The following is a 24,020-nucleotide window of genomic DNA, read 5'->3' on the forward strand; positions in this document are numbered from 1 at the left end:
TCACTAAATGAGAAGCTGAATTGAAAAAATATAATTCTAAGAACATAAAAGCGTGATTAAAGTGGGGTAATCAAACGATAGAATTTCTTTCTCCCCCCCCCCTATTTTATGCATTGATTTTAATAATTTTTTTTTTTTAAAGACTACAGAAAAGCTCATAAAGAGTTAACTGGGTAGTCATTTTCGTGTAATTACCCCTATACCATAATCAATAGGACAATTATTGATTTCTTAACATAGGTGCAAAACGACAAAATGGAGATGAGTGTGATGCAGTTATTTACTCGGTTTAATTCATCCCTTAGAAGAAAACGGCTTTATTTTAGCGATATTTGAACTCAGAATACTCATTTAATCTTTGATCATTTTGGATGTGGATCACACGTATTAACAAAATCAATTTGTTTGGTTGATTCTGCCTTTTGTTTCGATATCAGATTCTATCGCAAAATCTATTTCTCGGTTTTCTGCTACTGAAAAATAGCAACATTCGACTTAGTTTTAACAGGTCATCAAACTTTCTTACTATCTGTTGTTTTGTTTTGTTTCTGACGGTGTGAAACGGAGATTTAACTTAAGTGTTTTTTCATGCATATCAGAGAAAACAAAAACAAAAAGTATATAAAACTTACTCATCTACTGTTCAGCTTTATAATAGCAGTCATACACAGAATAAATAATTAAAATCTAAAATTCATTTGTTCAGACAATAGATTGTAAGGAAGCTAAACCCGGGTTCCTTAAAAATGACCCGAATACCTTAATCGGAGATTGATATTTCGATGCCAGGATTGAGGTTAAACAACGACAAAATACATCCAGAATATTAAAAAAAAAAAGCAAAGGCAAAGATAAAATCAACTAATTTTTGAAACCTTATCGTTAGCATCCATATGTCAATAAAGGATTGTCGTAGTTATTTGAATGTGTTAGCAGTATCACAAAACTGAATCCTCACCTGCTGAACTTTGTACACCATATAAACTACTGCTTGTGATTGTATTGAGTAAATAGTCGTAACTGAAAGAAGGGACGGCTTTGAATACTCTTGCATCGGCCCTTTCCAAGAGACATACCACCTCACCATCATTAGTGATATGAGGGCTGTGATGGAATGTTACCATGAAAACTTGTTAAGTTTTACCCTGTCGTTATTTAGCAGAAATCTCAGATTAAGGAGATCTTTGATCAAAGCCTTCCAACCATAGCTATCTTATTTTATTTTCAGACAATGCACCTATATCAACATTATCCACTCTTTTTTATTATTAATTTGAAGGCCATGTGTGATTTTATGAAAATTTGAAAGCCATTCCTTGCTTGTTCGCACAACTATGACACCACAGATTGACTAGAGTAGAGTTGTAGATAACTATCGAACAGATATTAGTTACCGAACTGATGCTGCAAGAATTTCTCAGGTTCATTTGTGTGAAGTTAATCAAATGGTAATGAGCCACCCAGTTCATACAAATCCCAAATTGCTATTTGTAAGGTCTACTTAGATAAAAGATTCAGAATGCTTTGTTTCGGGAATGAAAAGTCTACATGCAATAAATTTTATTGGAATTTTATCGATTAGGGATACCGTATGTGTACAACAAGAATCGCAACTTTCTCCTCTTCATCTTTCCCGATCATCAACTAGCAAGTTGAAATTTACACCATCTTTTACTTTATCCTTTACTTAATGTTACTTAACAACTCCCTTCATGATTTATACTACTTACATAAAAAAGGATAAAATACAATTTAAACTATAAACGGGGGACTAGAAGAAACCAAGATAAAGCAAAATAAAATATAAAAAAATGAACTGCAGATATTTATAAAATGCAATATCGCATTAACCGACAGTAGTGAGGCTTAAGCAAGAGATCTTGGTTCAAAAATACAGTTTAAAAAATATTTTGAAAAATGTCAACTCTTCTATGAACAAAATCGATTTTATCTTCAGCCTAAAGAAAAACTGCCGGAAATTAAGCAAAAGAAGACTGAAACAATAAACAAGTGAAAAGAAGATGAAAGAGGTCTAAGAAACAATGGGTAACGATAAATAAACAACATAAGAGAGTGTTGAGGATAGAAGAGAAACATTCCGAAGTAGAAGGTTGGCAGATGTAACAATAAAAGAAATCCTCAAAGAAGTTAATTCAAATTATCAATTGGAAAGCTCCTAGTATTGATAAATTGTTTAACTTCTGACTCAAACATTTAACAAATGCACAAAGCAAAGTTTATAATGCCACCATTAAGAGGAATGCTTTAAGACAGCTACTCTTACTTTATATAAGTAAATACAGATAATTTAAGGAATGTAAAAAAGAAAAAAAATGGATCAGCTTTTTTAACAGATTTTTTTTTGTCAATCATCAACGTCATGTGTCGTTTGCTTTCAATAAGTTCAATACCATGGCCCACTATTTCAGTCTCTTTTATGGTATCTTTATACATTCACTGTATTTTGATTCACACCGATTCTTGATATTATCCGACCGCATAATTCTTACTTCCCTCTTCCTCTCCTACCATTCCTTCCGAAAACTCTTTTTTTTTTGTCTTTTTTCATATAAGGGAGAGTCCAAATTATTTTACTTTTCTCTCTTCGGTAGCGTCACGTATTTTTACAACGAAAATTTTTAAAAAATCATCTTCCTCATCGTCGTCGTCGTTGTTATTAAGGAGACGAACTGGCGGAATTGTTACTGCACCAAACAAAATACTATGCGGCATTTCTTCCGACTTTACGATCAGATGCTGCCGAGGTTGACTCTGCTTTTCATCCTTTCAGGGTCGATAAAATAAGTACCAGTTCAGTAATGGAATCGATGTAACCGACTTGTTCCCTTCCCCCAAATTTCAGGCCTTGTGCCTATATTTGAAACAATTATTATTATGACATAAATCTATCTTTCGCAATTTATTATTCCAATTTTACATTTCTTTTGCAAACTCGCGGGCCCCACTCTATCGTTTCATTCAGAAGTGACAGAAAAAGTATTTTGATAAGTCCTTTAAATCAATAAGTTTTAAAACTTTCTCTGCACAAATCACGTGTTTTATCAACGAGTAGAATAATTAAGAAATACTTTAAACTTAGATTCCTCTTAATGTCAATTTAAATTGAAGCTGAAATTTTAAACACTGCAAAGAAACAGCAAAGAATAATGGGATTTTGAAACAAGCAATAACTGGAATAAAGAGAAAGCCATATGAATAATCTTTTATCTTTTTCTTGTTTCAGTTACTGGACTGCAGCCATGCTGGAGTGCTTCTTTAAAAGGATTTGATAGAGCAGATCGATACCAGTGTTTACTTTTGGAGTTTAGTACTTTTTGACTGATCTCATTTTGTCTAGCCGCTAGGTTGCGACGTAACTCAACACTAGGTGCCAAGCAATGATGAGGCCAAAACACAAACACAAAGACACACACATACACAAATAAATACATATTTATATAGGCGCAGGTGTGGCTATGTGGTAAGAAATTTGCTTCCCAACCACATGGTTTCCGGTTCAGTCGCACTGCGTAGTACCTTGAGCAAGTGTCTTCTACTATAGCCTCGGGCCAAAGCCTTGTGAGTGCAAAACTGAAAGAAGCTCGTCGCTTATGCCTAAGCATCGCTTGGTGCTGATACTGCTAAGTTTCTTCCGATCTGGCGGTCAAACGGCGCAACTCAGTCAATGTTGTTGACTGTGTTTTTGATGAAGCTACGACTTCAATTCTGTCCAGAGTTGTCTCTCTTCGGTATTTCCCGTTGATAACGGGTAATCCGACAGACATGGTGTTTTTACACCTTCTTACTATTTGAGAGAATTTTTTTCCACGGTAATTGTAATGAACTTGCCTTTAGAAGTTGAAATATGTCACAAACATATTTTAACCAGCCTAAAGTTTACACACACACACACACACACACACACACACACACACACACACACACACACACACACACACACATATATATATATATACGTATGTATGTATATGTCTTGACAACCGGTGTTGGTGTGTTTACATCTCTATAACTTAGCAACTCGGCGAAAGAGACCAATAAAATAAGTATCAGGTTTTAAAAATAAGTCCTAGGGTTGATTCGTTCGGCTAAAATTCTTCAAGGTGGTGCTCCAGCATGTCCACAGTCTAATGACTGAGACAAGTAAGATATATATATATATATATATATATATATATATATATATATAGTTCAAAAAAACAATAACAAAAAAACAAAAAAACAACAAAGTGAGGACGTGATATGGATAGTATTATTGGACGCTCAGGAAAGGAAAGAGAGAGTGTATGACGTTTCGGGCGTAGCCCTTCGTCGGAAAGATGGAAAGTTCGGAGAATGGAAGAACGGAGAAAGAGGAAAATGGTGCCGATGCCCACGAGGTTACATGATGAAAGGATTATCAATTCATTAATAATTAATAATTTTTACCAAGCCCTTCGGTATAATAGCACCATTATCGGTGAAGAACTTATTTAAAAGTTCATCTCCCACATAATTTCCGTCTACCAAATTCTCTCACATGGAATTGGTCTGTCTGGAACCCGAAACCATGTGGTTGCAAAGCAAGCTTCTTGACTACCACAGCAAGCTTCTTAACTACACAACCGTGTCAAAAACAATTAATAACAGAAGCAATGAAAAGTAGGAACTGGGTATGATGATGGTTATTTTTAGCTGTTGTTGGCGTTGTCATTATTATTGTTTAGTGGAGGCGCAATGGCCCAGTGGTTAGAGCAGCGGACTCGCGGTCATAGGATCGCGGTTTCGATTCCCAGACTGGGCGTTGTGAGTGTTTATTGAGCGAAAACACCTAAAGCTCCACGAGGCTCCGGCAGGGGATGGTGGCGACCCCTGCTGTACTCTTTCACCACAACTTTCTCTCAGTCTTTCTTCCTGTTTCTATTGTACCTGTAATTGAAAGGGTCAGCCTTGTCACACTGTGTCACGCTGAATATCCCTGAGAACTACATTAAGGGTACACGTGTCTATGGAGTGCTCAGCTACTTGCACGTTAATTTCACGGGCAGGCTGTTCCGTTGATCGGATCAAATGGAACCCTCGACGTCGTAAGCGACGGAGTGCCAACAACAGCATTATTATTGTTTAATTCCAAGCTTACTCTAATTAAGTAAACTAGAGGCTGCATCGAAGGCTTGTTTAGTCCCTGTCCAGCCTTCAACGAGCAGACTCATGATTTGAGGAATTTCAGATATGACCACCTCGACCTTTCTTTTTTTTTCTTTCTTTTTTTTTCTTTCTTTTTTTTTTCTTTCTTTTTTTTTCTTTCTTTTTTTTCTTTCTTTTTTTTTTTTTAAGTCACCGCACACTTGTGCTACGCTATGTAGCTAGATGTCTGTGTGTCATTTATTAAGTAAAGAAGTATATGATAATTTTCTGTAGTTTGAATTATATATAAATATTTGTTTTCATATTTATAAATATATGGGAATAACTTTTTGCACACATTTTTAGATTTAAAAAGATTCACTTGTACATAAAGATATTTTTATTTGCTCTAAAATGTGACGCGAGAAAAAATGGTTTGGTAAAACTGAGGTAAATTTCAGGGAAATTTAGCTGTTATTTCTTGCAGGGTGAGTGACTGCGTGACACTCCTTTGTTGGTTCAGTCTCCCTCGGTTCTATTTAAAAAAGAAAAAACTGTAGAGAGGAGGGATAACAAAAAAAAAAAAAGAAAAGAAAAACTATTTTGTCTCTACATCCTTTTCATTAAATAACAATGTTTGGATGAATCTTTAGCACGACAGAGAAAGAAGACGTGCTAACCAACATCAGTCAACGGCTTATTGAAGCATAGCGTGACAGCTGCGACAATGTACAATGTTCAGTACATGGGGAAGGCAACTACAATATAGTGTATAGTTAGTTGTATGACTGTACATTTGGCGGAGCTGCTACGCCATGCTTCGATTAGCAGTTGGTTGACGTTGAAGAGGGATACCTTTCCCTGTCATGTTAAAGTTTCACCAAACATGTCATCAAATATCTGTTTTTGTTGTTATTTGTTTAGTCGCATGTCAACCCTGATTGGCCAGATCTATGATGAAAGACATTCCAGCCCTCTGCTATATCTAACGCTACACTCTCCGACGTTCCCTTCTGTCTTGAGACGGTTAGGCGTTATTTGACAGAATTAGGCTGCTGTTTATGTAGATATTTAGAAACACAAATAGCATTAACATCGAGAAAAAGTCCCATGATATCCACCGTTCCTGTATGTTTCCAAAGAATCTACCTGCATAAAATTGTGGAAGAATAGAATGGTAAATATTCCACCAATATTAGATATGAAGATTGAATCAGCAGAAAATTTGTGAGAGCCCATAGGGAATGCACAGAAATGCCTTAATCGACTCGCCTTTGGTTTTGGCCTAATCACACACAACCAAACTGAATTGAGGGACGTAATATGGAATTTTCCTTTCTATTACCGTGGAACAGTTAAAACCATGAGTCACCTATTGGGTTTTTCCATTATTGGATATTCTCTTTGTTGTTTCGATGATTTGAGAAATAACACCAACATTGCAGAAAAACAAAACTGGTTTAATTTAGATACAAAATAATAACCAAACATGAATTGCTACCTACGATTTGAAAGTGTTGTCGTTACAAAAATGTTCTTCTATAGCTACAAAAGTTTGTGAAGTGTAACACCCCCCCCCCCCACACCTCACTATTGCTAAGTATTTGTGTAATAAACTTCTATCTAATAATCCTTTCTACTATAGGCACAAGTGCCTGAAATTTTAGGTGAAGGGTAAGTCGATTACATCGACAGCAGTGCTCCATAGATACTATTTCATCGGTCTAAAAAGGATGAAAGGCAAAGCTAATCTCGGCGACATTTGAACTCAGAGCTAAAAGTCGGACGAAATGCCGCTAAGAATTTAGTCCGGTATGCTAAGAATTCTGCTAGCTCGTTGCCTTAAATTTCTATCTAATTATAGCTGATTATTTCTCACAATTCATAGTGTAGAGAGAGGTGCTGCATGTGTCTTAGAACTTTCTGAAAATGCATATACATTTTTTAGATGAAATTTTGTTGTGGATTGCGATTATGTTGGTAAAATTTAAAAAAAAATAACAGCGTATATTTATTGCAAATATTCAACAAAAAATTTTCTTTTTTCAAATTTCACTTTTAGGTAATAAATATCTAACTTTTGAAAATTGGCTTTCATTTCATTATTTTGTATGAAGAAATTATGATTATTGTATGTGTGCCTTTATTTTCTGGAATTATCCAGATGGCAAAAGTATACTTGCGAAGTTACTGGTCAAATGAGAGAAAACACTTTAGGACGTGTATATCAAAACAATTCAATTATGAGTCCTCCTCTGCAATTAATTAAGTACCTTCAGGGGTTTTTTTCCTCTCTTTATCTGTTACTCTTTCTGTATCTTCTTAGACTTTCCCCAATACTTAAGGAGACTCGAACCAGTAGAGAGTCTTCCCGTCTACACCTAGCTCATCTTTCTAGAAACAACAGCCAAACCTCCATGAAATCACAACCCAACTCAGTATTCTCAAACTTGATCTTCATTCACGGCAGACTTTAGAGTAAATAGAAAGTATTTTATTTCGTATGTGTATTTCGTGTGCAAGATTCTTGATGTGGATACGTGTGTTGAAAGAAATACAATTAAACCTTGGGAGAGGCATTATGCCGGTAATAAACACATGCACTGGTTCAGTCCTTTATTAATTTATAAACAGTATATAAAGTATTTTGTTTCTCTTTAAAACATGAAGTTTTTAAAATATATTAAAAAACAAAATTCCTATAGTTTAGTTTATAAATATAAATTAAACAATAGAAATGAATGAAGTAAAGTTGACAAAACTTTTGTAATTAGAATTTCAGTTGATATTTTTCTGATTTTCGAAATATAATTTTAATATTTTCGCAGCGACAGACTAGCGTATCGCGCCAAACCGTTTGTGAACAGCCTTAAAGAAAAAGACATTGAATGACGTGTTTCCTTAAATACAAAAAGATGGGATGGTCACGCCTGGAACACATTTAATCAGGGTTGACTTGAACTAACCAACAACAACGGCAGCAGAGACGGCAGCAGCAGCGACTGCAGCGGCGGCAGCAGCGGTGGCTGTAGCGGTGGCTGCAGCGGCGGCTGCGGTTGCTTCAGAAGCGGCAGCGGTAGCAGCAGTGACAGCAACAGCAGCAGCAGCGGCGGCAGCATCCTGGTTCTGTCACGAATAAATTTAGCAGCTATTTCTAGCAGGTCAATAGACGTGCCAGAAATAGCAGGAACTCAATCCTTTTCTCTATATTCCACTGCTGCTGTTGTTTCAGAATTCCATTTCTCTTCGCTGTTAATTTGTAAGATACATAATTCCTATCTCAATTTCAATTCAAATTAATAACTTGATTTTTTTAAAGAATTTTTGTGTTGAATTTCATTATTGTTTTGCGTTAATAAAGCATGTGAGTTTACTGAGAGAGGGAGGGAGAGAGAGAGAGGGGGAGAGAGAGAGAGGGAGAGAGAGAGGGAGAGAGAGAGAGGGGGAGAGAGAGAGAGAGGGAGAGAGAGAGAGGGAGAGAGAGAGAGGGAGAGAGAGAGGGAGAGAGAGAGAGAGGGAGAGAGAGAGGGAGAGAGAGAGAGAGAGAGAGAGAGTTAGTGTGTGAGAGAGAGTGTGTGTGTGAGAGAGAGTGTGTGTGTGAGAGAGAGAGTGTGTGTGAGAGAGAGAGAGAGACAGGGGGAGAGAGAGGGAGAGAGAGAGGGAGAGAGAGAGTGCGTGTCTGTGTATGAGAGAGAGTGTGTGTGTGTGTGTGTGAGAGAGAGAGAGAGAGAGTGCGTGTGTGTGTGTGTGTGAGAGTGGGTGTGTGTGAGAGAGTGTGTGTGTGAGAGAGAGTGTGTGTGTGAGAGAGTGTGTGTGTGAGAGAGAGTGTGTGTGTGAGAGAGAGAGTGTGTGTGTGTGTGTGTGCGATAGAGAGAGTGTGTGTGTGTGCGAGAGAGAGAGTATGTGAATGTGTGTGTGTGTGCGAGAGAGAGAGTGTGTGAATGTGTGTGTCTGTATGTGTACAAGAGAGAGAGAGAGAGAGAGAGAGAGAGTGACTTCTTTATTGAGTGGTGCAACTTATCCTAACAGTTTTTCTCCTTCTTTCCTTCTTGTCTCAGCGAGTTTCGCAGTAAAAATAGACAAAAATAGAATAATAGATTAGAGACAGGGACCGTCAACGTGAGAGTTTGGCTTGCTAGAAATAACAGTTAAATTTCCCTCAAATTATGACTCTGCATTCTTAAAAAAAAAACAAAAAAAACGGGAACCACACTGGATGATGTCCCCTAAATATATAATGTCTAAAGGAGAGACTAGATGATCATAGTTACAAGGCTTTTGATCATAGAGAGCTGCAGCTGCCAAAATCTGGCCTGGCTGAAAATCAAACAATAACAACAACAGCGGCGGCGGCGACGACGACGACGAAGATGAAGACGACAGCAACAATATCAACAATAAAGATTTTCACCAACACAAACCAAAACATATCTGAACCTTGAATGAATAACAGAGTTCACGGAATATGGTAAAAGTTTAACTGATGCGAGGATTAGAAAGTGTAACACACTTTACATATCATACCGCGCCAAAACACAAAACAAAACAAAACAAAAAAACCTGAAAATTTCTCAAAAGAAGCAATCTAAATTACTTACCTCTGTCCTAGCGTCCGCCGATCAGCGACCAGTAGCCATACCCTTTAGTATTATGCAAACCACCCGATCTATATTAGCGTCATGCTACTCTCTATATACCAATTTGGCGCATAACTTGTATCTACTCGCCCTATCACTCATCGTTCTCTGTCTCACCTGAATTCCAGCCACAAATTTCTTTTATTCCAGCTCGAAGTTTCTTTTCCCTATCCCTCAGGATTCATCTTTAGTTTTTGCTGCTCTTCCATACATCTTCAGTTACAATGCAATGTTTCGCTTCCTGCAAGACTACTGCAATGCCTACAAATACTATCGTTAGAAAAGCAAACTTTCCCGCCTACCAGATTGCAGCAGAATCTGCGGCCTTACCAAGAGAGTCTCACCAAAGATGGCTATTAGCAGCACTTCTGCAGACAAACCCTCCGCATTTGCTATTTGTTTCGCCTCTAACTCGACATTATACACTTTCAACGAAACTCCTAACAAACTAACCTTCTCCACGTTCCCCACACCTCCACTCTCACAACGACATTATTGTTTCGTGCGGCTAGTCACAACGGCTTCACTTACATCATCTTCAAACGGTGCATTACAGACTTAATTCCTGTCCTCGTCAAACTTTTCAATCTCTCCCCCCCCCCTATCTCCCACACACCAGTACATACATATATACATACGCACACATGCACATACATACTTCTTTATATATGCATAAATGTAATTCTTTTCCCTACTAAATTACACTTCATATTCAAGGCTCTGATGAATCTATAAGGCGTTACGCAGACACTCAAATATGAGTCCACTGCACCCTATAGCAGAAACAGCGGTAAGCTAATGAAGTTCATAAGATAATCGTTTATTCCTTTGTCATTTCCTTTTATTACGTATATATATATATATATATATATATATATATATATATATATATATATATATGCCCCTTGGAAGTACACCACAGTGTGACCAATTCCACAAGAAGTACCATCTTTCTGACATTTTCAACTACAAATCCATTGCTCGCACTTCCAATAGCTGAAAAGCAATAAAATCAACCACCTTTTGTGAAAACTATATCTCCTCCTCATAGATTATCACCCGTATGCCCTACTAAGGACCACATCACCTGGAGACTTGCTTTCCTGTTCATTTACCCGTGGTCAATCGCCCTTGAGAACTCATGTATCATTAATATTTTGTAGTTGATATTTGCGAAGTCTTTCACTGCGAATGGTATGAGGACCTCCAAGCTGACCACCTAAGATCTGTATCTGTGCAGATTTCTTGCGTCGAGGTGGATCTCACTATTTCAAGAGTGTCGTTGGGAGTTCTCTCCGATCTTTTTTCTATTAACTCTGATGTAACCTTGGGTTCGGTAAAGTTTCATTCAGGAACACGACATTCCCCGTTACCAGAAGTCAATAGTTATATTATCCAGAAGTCAATGTGTCGAACATAAAAATTACTGAACAATAACTATTAGGTCATCCCATAAGTTCTGTCCGAATTTTGAATAAAGAAAACAAGTGTTGAAATTTAATCATCAATGTACTTTCCCTGATTATCTATGACTTCCTTCCATCTGTTTACAAGCTTTTTAATCCCATCAATGTAAAACTTCTTTTGGTTTCTAATCGAAGAACTCTGAAATGTCAGTTTCGACCTCCTCCTGGCTTGCGAAAGTTATGTCCCCAAATGATTCTGTAAACTCCGAAACAAATGGTAGTCTGAAGGAACATGGTCGAGAGAATAAAGTGGATGAGGAATTTTCACCCAACCAAGCTCTTGGATCTTCTGTGATGTGATCTATGCAGTGTGGGGTCGCGCATTGTCCTGATGAAACATCACTCCTTTTAGATTCACTAAAGCGGGTCTATTTTACTTCAAAGCTTGTCTCAAACGCTCTAATTGCTGACAGTAGACTTGAGCATTGATTGTTGCATTAGGTGGTAACAGTTCAAAGTGAATTACTCCGTTGCAATCCCACCAGATAGAGAGAAGAACCTTTTTTCCATGAAGTTCCCTTCTCGGTTGTGGTTGAGCTTTTTCCCTTTTACCAAGTCACTGTTTAAGGCGTTTATTTTTCGTCACCAGTCACAAGTTTATCCAAAAAGGGTGAAAGAGTTCGCGAGAATGGATAGAATAGCAGATGTCAACTCGGGATTTGAGGTTGCTTTCAGACAATTCATGAAGCACCCTTTTCCAAGTTTAGGAACCTTTCCAAGTTGTTGAATATGACGATGAACAGTTGTATGGTTTGAACTAAGCTTTTTGCCAATTCTTCAACTGATAATGCAGGATTTTCTTCAAGTAATGCCTCAAGGAGCTTATTATCAAACTCAACTGGACATCCTGTTCGATCTTCATCTTCAAGGCTGAAACCTACACTTCTGAATTTTGCAAACCATCTTCTGCAAGTTCTTTCATTCAAGCATTCTTTCCCATAAATTGAGTATATGTTTCGAGTCGCTTCGGCTGCAGAGTTTCCTTTTTGTACTCATAAAGCATTATGTGTCTTAAATGCTCTTTGGATACGTCCATGTTAGAAAGGGTTTTAATCAAAGAAGTTTTAATTCTATTATTCTGTAAAATAATATTTAATTAGTTTAAATGAACACAAATGCATAAAAATAATTTTAAATTCCATTAGACATTCTAAAATACTATTAAATTTCATTCAATTTTATAAAAGGTAAACTCGGACAGAACTTATGGGATGACCTGATATTTAAATACCTCTTTATTTAGGTTTCATGTGTAACCCTACTGAGTGATATTACGTGTACCTTTGATAAATTCAGTTAATGATCTCTTAACACATACTGAACATATCTAGCCAGAAGTTTTCAACTTTACCTTGATTTTCTAACATTTAGTACTGCTTATTTCCGATGACCTACCTAAACCTATATTTCTCACTTTGGCAGTTATGATAATTATCGAAGATTTCACATCTGTTGGTTTCAACTCCATCTTTTGAAGATGACCACAGAATAGGTTTGGCAATAGAAGCGTTTGTTTATCGGAATTACTTTCTTCTCGGACAATTTCTGAACCCAGGGCATTTGTCAATAGTTTTCTTTTCATTTGAATCCTATCTTCGGTTATGTTGCTTTTAGCATTTATTTTTGTTTTGCTTTTCACTGGATTTTGTCTACTCTTGGGTTGATCTTCTTGTTAGGGTACACTCTTTTTGGTTCAGTAATAATTTTACTGGGTTGTAAATCTAACAAACCTCAGTTTTCTAGCAAGTTCTTCCACTAAGATCAAATATTCCAGACATACCCTCATATTTCTTCAAGCATTATGTATACGAAGTATTGGGTTGGCAACTAAATTTAAGTTTTTTAAAAGGTTTAATAAAAAATAACAATTAATCAATAATTTATTCACCCTTGTTCACAACTTCATCCCAAAGTTCAAGATTTTCACTACCTCGTTGGTAGAAATCACCCGATTTCGACTCGAAAAATTGATCCAACCAATCTCTCAATTTTGCATCAGTATTGAACGAAACTACACGCATAGCATTTCAAAGCGATCGAAAGAGGTGGAAATCCGTTGGTGCCAAATCAGGAGAGTACGGCGGGTGTGGCAGCACTTCCCAGCCATGCGTTTGAATGGTTTCCTTGGTCATATTGGCGGTATGAGGGTGGGCGTTGTCGTACAGCAGAAGAACCCCATGCTGCCGATTAAGTCTTTTCTCTTGAATAACCGTGTTGAGTCGTTCCATCTGTTGAACATAGTTCCGCTTTGACCGTTTGATTCCGTTCAAGCAATTTGTAAAGGATAATCCCTTCCCAGTCCTACCATACGCACAACATCGTTTTATGCGGATGAAGATCTTGTTTCACGCGCGGTGTCGCTTGTTTACCGGAATTAAGCCATTCCTTACGCTGCTTCATATTGATGTACAGGCACCATTTTTCGTCGCCAGTAACAATTTGGTAAAGAAATCGTTACTTGTGTCCATGAGTTGAGCGGTGACGAGTAAGCAAACCAACGGAGATTGTAGCTCGTTGATTTTTGTTGTTGTCACTTAAAGCATGCTGAACCCATGCTCCATACTTCTGAACCTTTCTCATCGAGTGAAGATGCTTCTCTATAGCAGTGTGGGAGCATTCCATTTTCTCTGCCAGTTCCCTTGTTGTTTGACGATAATTTTCGTGCAAAAGTTAGTTTTATCGCTCTTCATCGAACTCAACTAACGGCCAGAACGAGGTACGTCTTTGAGGTCAAAATTTCCATTTTTGAACTTGGCATACCAATCACGAACGGTTCTTTCAGCTATAGCACCCTCTCCATACATAGCACAAATGTCGCGAGCAGCTTTTGCGGCCTTAGAACCTTGATTAAAGGCAAAAAGGAGGTGTCGAAAATGCTCGTCTTTCTTAACTTGACATTCCATTTTAATGATCTGAAAATAAACAAAAATTAACTAAAATTAACTGGAAACAAAAACAAAATAGATTCCAAAATGATTCAAAAATAGAATTCTCGAAAAAAATAGATTCCAAAATTTTAAAACGCAATAAATTCCAAAATTTAAAAAACGGCGGGAACTTAGTTGCTAACCCAATACATTACACAATGTGTAAGATATGATGGGGGAAGAGGAAGATTTAGTTACTATTTCTAGCCGATCAAAATGACCACATAGAGGCTCCCGAAACTGCATATCATAATCTATTAATAGTTGTGTTGATTCAAACTGTCTATCATAATCTAATAATAGCTGTGTTGTGAGGTGTCAAAAATAGACATGGTTCTAGTTACAATAAGTTTACATACCGTTATCACGCCAGCTCCAAATTTAATCTTAAGTGTTTAGTAATAGTATACCACATGTAATCTGAATGCTCGTACTTGTTCTGCTTATATTTATTTTACACATGAGAACTCAGGCATGTAGGATTTCTGGAAAGTCAACTAGATTCAGAATCACAGTTTGAGATTTTCCATATATCTTTGCGCTGTTTCTCTTGAACCCTCATTAGTTCGGAGAGTGTTTAACCATTTTTACCCTGGGTGTCGGGCAACCTGTGCATATTTTGTTTTGTTTTTTCTTTATAGTTATTTGCATTAGAAAGGTAGTGGATAGCAGAATCGATAGAGTGTCAGAGAAAATGTCCTGCGATATTTACTAACTACCATTACATTCTGAGTTTAAATCACTTGTCACTGAGTCACCTCTGTCTTTTACTTTTCAGTATCGATTAAATAAGTATCTATCAAACAGTGGGCGGTATAACAGTCAATTTTCTCCTCTTCTCAAGCTTTATTCCGATTAAGGCCTTGTGTTTATGAAAAAATTCATCATTATTATCAGAGATGCGTGACAGAATCAGTAGAGCAGCGACAGTCAAAATGCTTTGTAATATTTAATTACCTGTTTTAATGACTGAGCTGAATTCCTACCGATACTGGCTTTAGCTTTCCTCTTTTCAGGTGGCGCTTCAATAATACTAATCAAGAACTGAGGACGGTATCGCTGATCATGCCTCTTTGCAATAGTACGCCGCACAAAATGCTTAGCGGCATTTCATCTGTCTGCACCGTCTGAGTTCAAATTCCGCCGAGGTCTACTTTGCCTTTCATCCTTTGAGGATCGATAAAATAAGTACACTGGGGTCGATGTAATTGATTCATCCCCTCCTTCAAAATTGCTGCCCTTGTGGCAAAATTGGAAACCATTATCATCATTATCATCATTATCATCATTATCATTATTATTATTATTATGATGATTATTATCATTTGATGCAAACTCACGGCTTATTTTGCTGGGTATGATGGAAAGTGTCAGCTGTCCACGGCCAGCAGACTGAGGTGACTCTTGCTTACTGCTCATGCTTCAAGAACACTGCGAAGAATTCTTGCAGCTCCAAGCAATGCTGATTTTTGTAGCTGTTCTACCTTTGCATTTGTACCAATCTTTATGAGGCATAATGGTAATTGGGTGCTGATACTTCCTAGTGCGCCATTTCCTGTTGGTACCACGTCAACTCTCTTCATTGACCGCAAACTTAGTATTTCCCACTTCAAATTGTCAAAGTTGTTCAGTTTTTTTTCCACTTCAAATCGTCATATTATTATTATTCGTTGTTATTATTATTATTATTATTATTATTATTATTATTATTATTATTATTATTATTATTATTATTATTATTATTACATAGCGGTGAGCTGGTTGAATCGTTAGCACGCTGGACGAAATGCTTAGCGGTATTTCGCCCGTCGCTATATTCTGAGTTCGAATTCCACCGAGGTTGACTTTACCTTTCACCGTTTTGAAGTCGATAAATTAAGTACCAGTGAAACACTAGGGCCGATGTAATCGACTAGACCCTTACCCACAATTTCAAGCCATGTGCCTATAATAGAAAGGATTATTATTATTATAATTATTATTACTGAGTGAGAGAGCAACGCATGCCGTCAAAATGACACAAATATACGAAGATCAACATACCCCTCATGACTACCAGTCCGATAAGGGTACACTAGGCACATGTATCACAAGCATATGTGCTCGACATGGTGATTTCATATCAAAATAAACAGTGCATAACCTTGCAGTTGGGGGTCCAGTTAGAATTTTCTTCAGGTCGAGTATCCCATCCCGCTCAAAAGGTCCCTGAATAAGGCTTGTTTAAGGATATTGAGCAAAACATCCATGTTTCCAAAGGTGAATTATTCAAACCCCAAAGAATTCCTCTCAACACATGGTTATGATGCTTCCCCACTACTTCTGCTCGTGATCAGAGATGCACATATCGTCAGCCACCAAGGGACATGCTAAATTGATTAAGGTCAAACAACTGACAAGCATATCTGTGGTATTGAGCAGAATATTTGCTGTAGCTCATCTTTTATACCAAGACAAAACAATGTACATGATAACTCTCCCAGTCATTTAAGATCAAAAGCCATGAGAGCCACTAAACTCCTCCACTACTTCTACTCGTGACCAAATTGCACAATGTAATCATAGATGTACAAAAACAATATACATTATTATTATTACTATTATTATTATTATTATTATTATTATTATTATTATTATTATTATTATTATTATTATTATTATTATTATTATCATTATTATTATTGAGTGAGAGAGCAGTGGATGCCATCAAAGTGACACTGGGGTAAAATATATGAAACCCATTATACCCATCATGACTACCCGTCTGATAAGGGTACACCAGGCACATGCATCACAACCATATGTGCGCGACATGGTGATCTCATATCAAGATAAACAGCGCTTGACCTCGCAGGTGGGGCCCAGTTAGAATTTCCTTCAGGTCGAGTATCCCATCCCGTTCAAAAGGTTCCTGAATAAGGCTTGTTTAAGGATATTGAGCAAAACATCCATGTTTCCAAAGGTGAATTATTCAAACCCCAAAGAATTCCTCTCAACACATGGCTATAATGCTCCCCCACTACTTCTGCTCATGATCAGAGATGCACATATCATCAGCCACCAAGGGACATGCTCAACTGGTTAAGGTCAAACAACTGACAAGCAAATCTGTGGTATTAAGCAGAATATTTGCTGTAGCCCATCATTTTATACCAAGACAAAACAATGTGCATGATAACACTTCCAATCAATTAAGATCTGAAGCCATGAGAGTCACTGCCTGGTACTGTATCCGGGCATTTATTATTATTATTATTGTTCAGTAGTTTTATTTTTATAACGTGCTTTCACTTCACTACCGAGCGCAGCTCTGTGCGCCTTGGGTATGTGCTGTGGTTTGCTGTGGTGCTCTTATGTTTACTGTATTGAAAGTGTTTTGCGTAGAATGTGTGCAGTACCCAGTAGTGCAATTTTCTGTATGTTATATATATTTGTAAGTCCTGGTGTTTTTGTTATGTATTTGTCTGAATATTTTTTTATTATACCTAAGGCACCTACTATGATAGGAATTGTTTCTGTTTTTAGATTAGGTTTATGCTATTTATTATTGATGTTGTTTTATTGTCTATTTTGATTTTTGGGAGATATAATCTGTGGTCCATTCTAAGATCTGTGGTTTTCAGTTCTTTGGTTATTTTCATTTTCATAGTATCGTAATTATTAGGTTTCCCTTCGTTATTTCCAAGCTTTAGATTTGTTTTCCCTTCCTTTTCATTCATATGTTTGTCTGTGGTGTTCTGGATTGGTGCTTTTTGTACACTATTATACATCTCTACGGTCTGGGTTTGTTGTGTTTTGTTTACTTCGTTTTTGCCGGAAATGTTACGTTTGTCCTCGTGTTTTGCTATCTCATTGTTTATATTATTATTTGGCATTGCTGTGTGACTACTATCTAGATTTTCCTGATGTATTTTTTCTTTCAATTGTTCTATTTCTATTTCTGATATTTTTTTTGCTTTTAGAATATATCTTCTTATGTTAGCTAGTTTGTTAGGGTTCATTGTTTTATCGAGTTCTATATTTACATTATTTTTCTTCCATATTTTATATGTATGTGTTGTTGCGTTTTCGTTTTTTGGGTAGAGCACTGCTGTGAAATAGGCGTGTAGGATCGAAATGTGTTCCTCACGTGTCCATTTATGCCGTTTTGGTTTTGTTTGCGGGACATGAGGAACAACGTCCGGCCCTTTATTTTGACGGTCATCGTTTTCGTAGGGTACCGGTTCGTTTATTTCTGTTGTCAGATTGTTTTGCACGTTCATATCTTCGTACTTTTTTCGTAACAAGCTTACAGTACGTACTTCTCGGTTGTTATTCTTGGGTGGAATAATACCGGTGTTGTTTAATCTGTTTGTAATTTTTTTGTACATGGTGTTTTGGGGTTCGAAGATGGTCTGTATTTTGATGTAACACGTGTGTTTACGATCGCTGTTCGGGTAGTGGAGGTATCAAGTTAAAATACATCATTATATTTGGAAAAATAGGAATAAATTTCAATGAGTATTACTTACTCGGATATAGTCCAACCCTTTGTCAGCTATTTTTTGGCTCCATGCGATGTCTTTATTTCCGATGTTTTTGGATAAGTTTCAGAGCAGTGATTTATCGTGCTCACATGTTAAACTTCCCCGGTGTCTCTTTTATTATTATTATTATTATTATTATTATTATTATTATTATTATTATTATTATTATTATTATTATTATTATTATTATTTTATGTTTGACTTTTGTTTTGCATTTGTACAAGTTGGATCCAAGTCTCACCCAGAGACCTCAAGAGACAACAAGTTAGAAGTTCATGTAGGTGTTATGCCTAGGGTACCATATATTTGGATTTGTACAGTTTTGTTCAAGTGAATGTTTAAGAAACCATAAGAAAATTATGTGTTTGCTTTAAAATTTGAGATCACATAGACAGTATTTTACGTAGGGTATGGGCAGTTCCCATGAGCACTATCTTTTGAACTTCAGCCATTTTGGGGTTTCCTGGTATATGAGCTAGGTAGTAATCAGCCCGTTTCGCTGTCATTCCCAGGGCACCTATGACAATAGGTATTGTTTTCGTCTTCAGATTCCACATTTTGCTAATTTCTATTTCAAGATCTTTATATTTGCTCAGTTTTTGGTAGGTCTTGACAGATACGTTTATATCGATTGGGACAGTCATATCAATGAGGAGGCATGATTTTTGTCTGAAGTCTTTCAGTATGATGTCTGGCCTATTTGCGTCTATCTTTCTGTCAGTTTGAATGGTGAAGTTCCAGAGGAGTGCAATGTGATCATTTTCAAGTACTGGGGGTGGTTTGTGTTCCCACCAGTTTTTATCATGGGGCAAGTCCAGGTTTTTGCATATTACCCAGTGAATATATTGTGCAGCTCTATCATGCCTGTTGAGATACTCTGTAGGCGCAAGCAGACTGCACATGGAGACAACATGATCGATGGTCTCATTTTGTTGTTGGCATATCGACATAATGGGGAGCTGCCGTTCTTTAATATGTTGGCCTGGTAGTTCTTTGTAGGTAGGCATTGATCTTGGGCTGCTATGATAAACCCCTCTGTTTCTGATTTCAAGCCAGAGGCCATTAACCATTGGTGGGTAAGCGCTTTGTCAATATCTGCATTATTCGCTTTCTTTGGGTATTTGCCATTGAGAGGTTTTCCATGCCATTTTTCAGTCATAATATCTAAGGCAGCAATTTTTGCACGGGTTTTCAAGCGCTTAGCTTTTTCTGCAGGTGTTTCTAGTTCGTCTAATTCTTGAATTTGTTGCAATTGGAATTCACTTAGATAGTCCTTTGCCTGTTTTGTTACTGAGTAAGATGCTTTCTTGCTTTCATGTTTTAAGACAAGTTTTAGCATCCAGTCCTCAGAGTTTTTCAGATAGGTGTCTAGGCCAATTGTGGCTACCTTCATTGATAATGCCAGCTGTAGAAGTCCTCGGCCTCCCTCTTTTCTTGGCAGATAAAGACGTTCTATATCTGCCTTAGGGTGGTGCATTCTATGCATTGTCAACAGTTTTCGTATTTTTCTGTCAACATTACATATTTCAGTAATTGACCAGTTAACGATATTGAAACTGTAAGTCACGACTGGTATGGCTAGAGCATTGATCGCTTCGATCCTGTTTCTTGCGTTCAGCTCTGTTTTCAGTATTGCTCTCACCCTGCGATAACATTCTCTTCTGATCCTTTCCCTCATCACTGAGTGCTTGATATTGTCCCCTTCAATTACCCCTAGGTATTTGTAGCTCTCCGCTGGTTCTAACTCTTTTATGACATTTTGCTGGTCAAGGTTCACATTAGATGTATTTGTCATTTTTCCTTTGATAAAGGTAGCTTTTGCACATTTATCAAGGCCAAATTGCATACTGATGTCATCACTGAATTGTTTAACAATCGCTAGTAGGCCTTTGAGTTGTTGGTCATTTTTTGCAAAGAGCTTTAAATCATCCATGTAAATGAGATGATTTATATTTTTATCAAATATTTTATAACCATACTGTGCATCATTGAGCAATTTTGAGAGCGGTATTAGGGCTAGACAGAAGAGGAGTGGTGATAGTGAGTCACCCTAGAAAATGCCACATGAAATTCTTACATCTCCAGCATTTAGAGATTCATTGTCATTGTTCAACATCAGTGTGGTTCTCCATGATCTCATACTTACAGATAAAAATTTCGCAGAGTAAGAGCTATTTTATACATTTCCAGACATTTCCTAATCCAGCTATGTGGTAGGCTATCAAAGGCCTTTTTATAGTCTATCCAGGCTATTGACAAGTTTTTGTGTCGCTTGTGACAATCTTCTAAGATCATCTTATTGATGAGTAGCTGATCTTTACAACCATAAGATCCACGTTTACATCCCTTTTGCTCATTAGGGAATATGCTACTTTCTATTAAAAAACTATAGGTGTACTCGGTTAGGACAGATGTTAGCGTCTTATACATTGTCGTTAAGCAGGTTATGGGGCGATAATTTTTTGGTTCGTTTGTTTCCTCATTTTTTGGAAGCAGGAATGTTAAACCATTAACTAGCCAAGAGGGCATCAAACTAGGATTTTGCAAAACATCGTTGTAAAGTTTTGTTAGCAGTTCATGGCTTTCTGGGAAGGCATTCAACCAGAAGTTAGGAATTTTATCCTTTCCTGGAGACTTCCATTTGCTTGACCTTCTGAGAGCAGATCTTATATCTTCTACCTTGACCCCCTCCCACTTTTGCTCCTCTAAGGAGTCTAGGTCTGTAGATATTCTATCAATCCAAGGGGCCTTTTCATTATGTGTTTTATCTTCTGCCCAGATTTTATTCCAAAATTCTTGCACTTCTTCTTTTGATGGGACAGACTTTATTGTTACTGGTGTTTTCCCTATCTTCCTGTAGAAATTTTGGGGGTTATTTTTGAACATGTTATTATCTCGGAAGAATCTAACACGCTTTTCATACCTTGCTATGCGGGCAGCTTTAGCACATACCTTTTGCTTGATGGTTTCTATGGTGGCATCAATGTCAACTATGGTTTTCATATTATATTTTTTCTTTAGTTCTTGGGTCTTTGTAGGTTTGATACTCTTGTCAAATTTAAGGTTTTTCAAACATTCTATGTCAGATTTAAGCAGCTTAATTTGGTGTTGAATGCGTTCTTGCCAAGAAGGCTTTTTGTGGGAGTGTTGTCTTTTCCTAATCTTTTCACCACATAGAATCGTTGAGATTCTTGCGGATGCATAGTACAGGTGGTTGAGATCTGTAATATCAACATCATTAGCTGAAATTATATCCTTAAGTGCAAGGCGGATTTTACCAATTATTTTCAGGTTTTGGTTAGAATTGCGAATTTTGGGGAGAGTGTCGCGTTCATTCATACTAGTTTCTTTAATTTTAATTTAATTTAATTTATTATTATTATTATTATTATTATTATTATTATTATTATTATTATTATTATTATTATTATTATTATTATTTGAGACTTGATAGTTTCAAGCAAAGTTCTACTGCATACTCCCACGTGTTACTGAGGTGTATGCAGTATTGTATTCTTGTTTTTTTTAATTATTTTTGTTGTTGGGAGCGTACAAACTCTTCTCGATATCGCATTGCATCAGTTTGTTTTGCCATGGAGTTCGTTTGCAATGTTCTGTTGTATTAGTGTTTGTATTGTGTACTATGTGTGTAATGCGAGTTGTGTTTTTCTGTTGGGTATCCGACCTGCAGAGTAAATGTTGCGAGGATTGTGCATCTTTTGAGATATTTGCTATGTAGAGTGTACCTTGTGTTTGTAGATTATTATACTTGGATTGTCCAATTGAATTGATAGTGTCTTGCATAGAATGTGGGCTGTTTCTAGCAGGGCTATTTTTTGGATATTGAGTAGTGTTGAGTGTTCAGATATAGCTTCTACGTTTCCATTCATACGTTTTTTTTTTTATCATACCCAGTACTCCAGTTATTGCTAGTATTGCTTTCGCCTTTATTCTCCACATCTTAAATACTTCAATCTCGAGATCTTTGTACTTTGAAAATCTCTCCACCTCTTTTGGGCAATGTATTTTGGTCAGAAAGGCCTGGAATGTCTATCAGTATGCAGGTAGTTTTCGAATGCTTGATGCCTGGACAATTAACTTTGATTTGTCAGTTAGAAGAGGTATATCCCAGATGATTGTGGCCTGGATATTGTCATGCACATGTTTTTTGGTACATGTTTTTATCATTTTTTGTTAGTTTTCATGTTGCAGTGGACATGAGTGCTTACTCGTTCATGTCTGTATGTATATTCAAATCTGGCTAAAACTGGACAGCCAGAGATGATGTGGTGAACTGTCTCATTGTGCTGGTTGCACATTCTGTATTTAGTGTAAAAGCTTGTTTTCATCAGAACTCAACTGGTACTTTTTTTTATCGATCCTGAAAAGAAGAAACAAAGTCAACCGCGGCGGCACCTGAACTCACAACGTAAAACCGGAAAAAATGCTGCTACGCATTTTGTTCGGCAAGGTAACGATTCTGCCAGTTCACCTCCCTAACGATGGTCATTCCCGTCGATTTCGACGTATAGGTGTTTGAAGGAAAGGATTTAAAAAGAAAAAGGATTAAAGTAAACGAAGCTGCAACTATTTGCGATGGATGAATAAATGTAATTTTGAGTCTAGACATGGATTTTACTATGAAGTAACAATGGGGATAATAATGATTTTGATTTTGCCTGGGATTGGACATACGTGTCTGTTGATTGCAGCATGTAATTATTTTATTGTTCTGCTTCTTCAACTCAAACTGTTTAGATGCATCATGACACAATTTACGCCTCTCAGATCGTGCTAAGCAAGATATTAAATTAAGCTGTAGGGATTTTAGCGATTGTTTCAACTTATCCTTAATAATAATAATGGTTTCAAATTTTGCCACAAGGGCAGCAGTTTTGGGAGAGGGGACAGTCGATTACATCGACCCCAGTACTTGATTGGTACTTAATCTATCGACCCCGAAAGGATGAAAGGCGAAGTCGAAGTCGACCTCGCCGGAATTTGAACTCAGAGCGTAACGGCAAACGAAATACCCAATCAATATAAACGTGTCTGTTAAGACCTACCAAAAACTGAGCCAGTATAAAGATCTTGAAATAGAAATTAGCAAAATGTGGAACCTGAAGACTAAAACAATACCTGTTGTCATAGGTGCCCTGGGAATGATAGCAAAAGTGGCTGATTGCTACCTAGCTTAGATACCAGGAAACCCCAAAATGGCAGAAATTCAAAAGATAGTACTCATGGGAACTGCCCATATCCTACGCAGAATACTTTCTATGTAATCTCAAGTTTTTTAAAAAACGGACTTCTAACTTGTTGTCTCTGGAGGTCTCTGGG

General features: G+C 37.1%; 1 protein-coding gene across 2 annotated transcripts in view; it reads right to left on the reverse strand.

Moving 5' to 3' along the window:
- The window catches only part of LOC128247605 (uncharacterized), a 28,010-nt gene extending 17,736 nt beyond the window's left edge, over positions 1 to 10,274 (reverse strand). The window contains exon 1 of one of the 2 annotated variants that reach the window (XM_089350946.1): positions 9,879 to 10,274. The gene's annotated coding sequence lies outside the window, so the exon portion shown is untranslated. Of the gene's footprint in view, positions 1 to 9,722 lie in introns of both variants that reach the window. The other variant, XM_089350944.1, reaches the window with a different exon arrangement.
- Positions 10,275 to 24,020: the final 13,746 nt, after the last annotated feature.

The sequence above is a fragment of the Octopus bimaculoides genome, chromosome 4, assembly GCF_046866305.1.
Source record: "Octopus bimaculoides isolate indiv1 chromosome 4, ASM4686630v1, whole genome shotgun sequence".
NCBI lineage: Eukaryota > Metazoa > Mollusca > Cephalopoda > Octopoda > Octopodidae > Octopus > Octopus bimaculoides.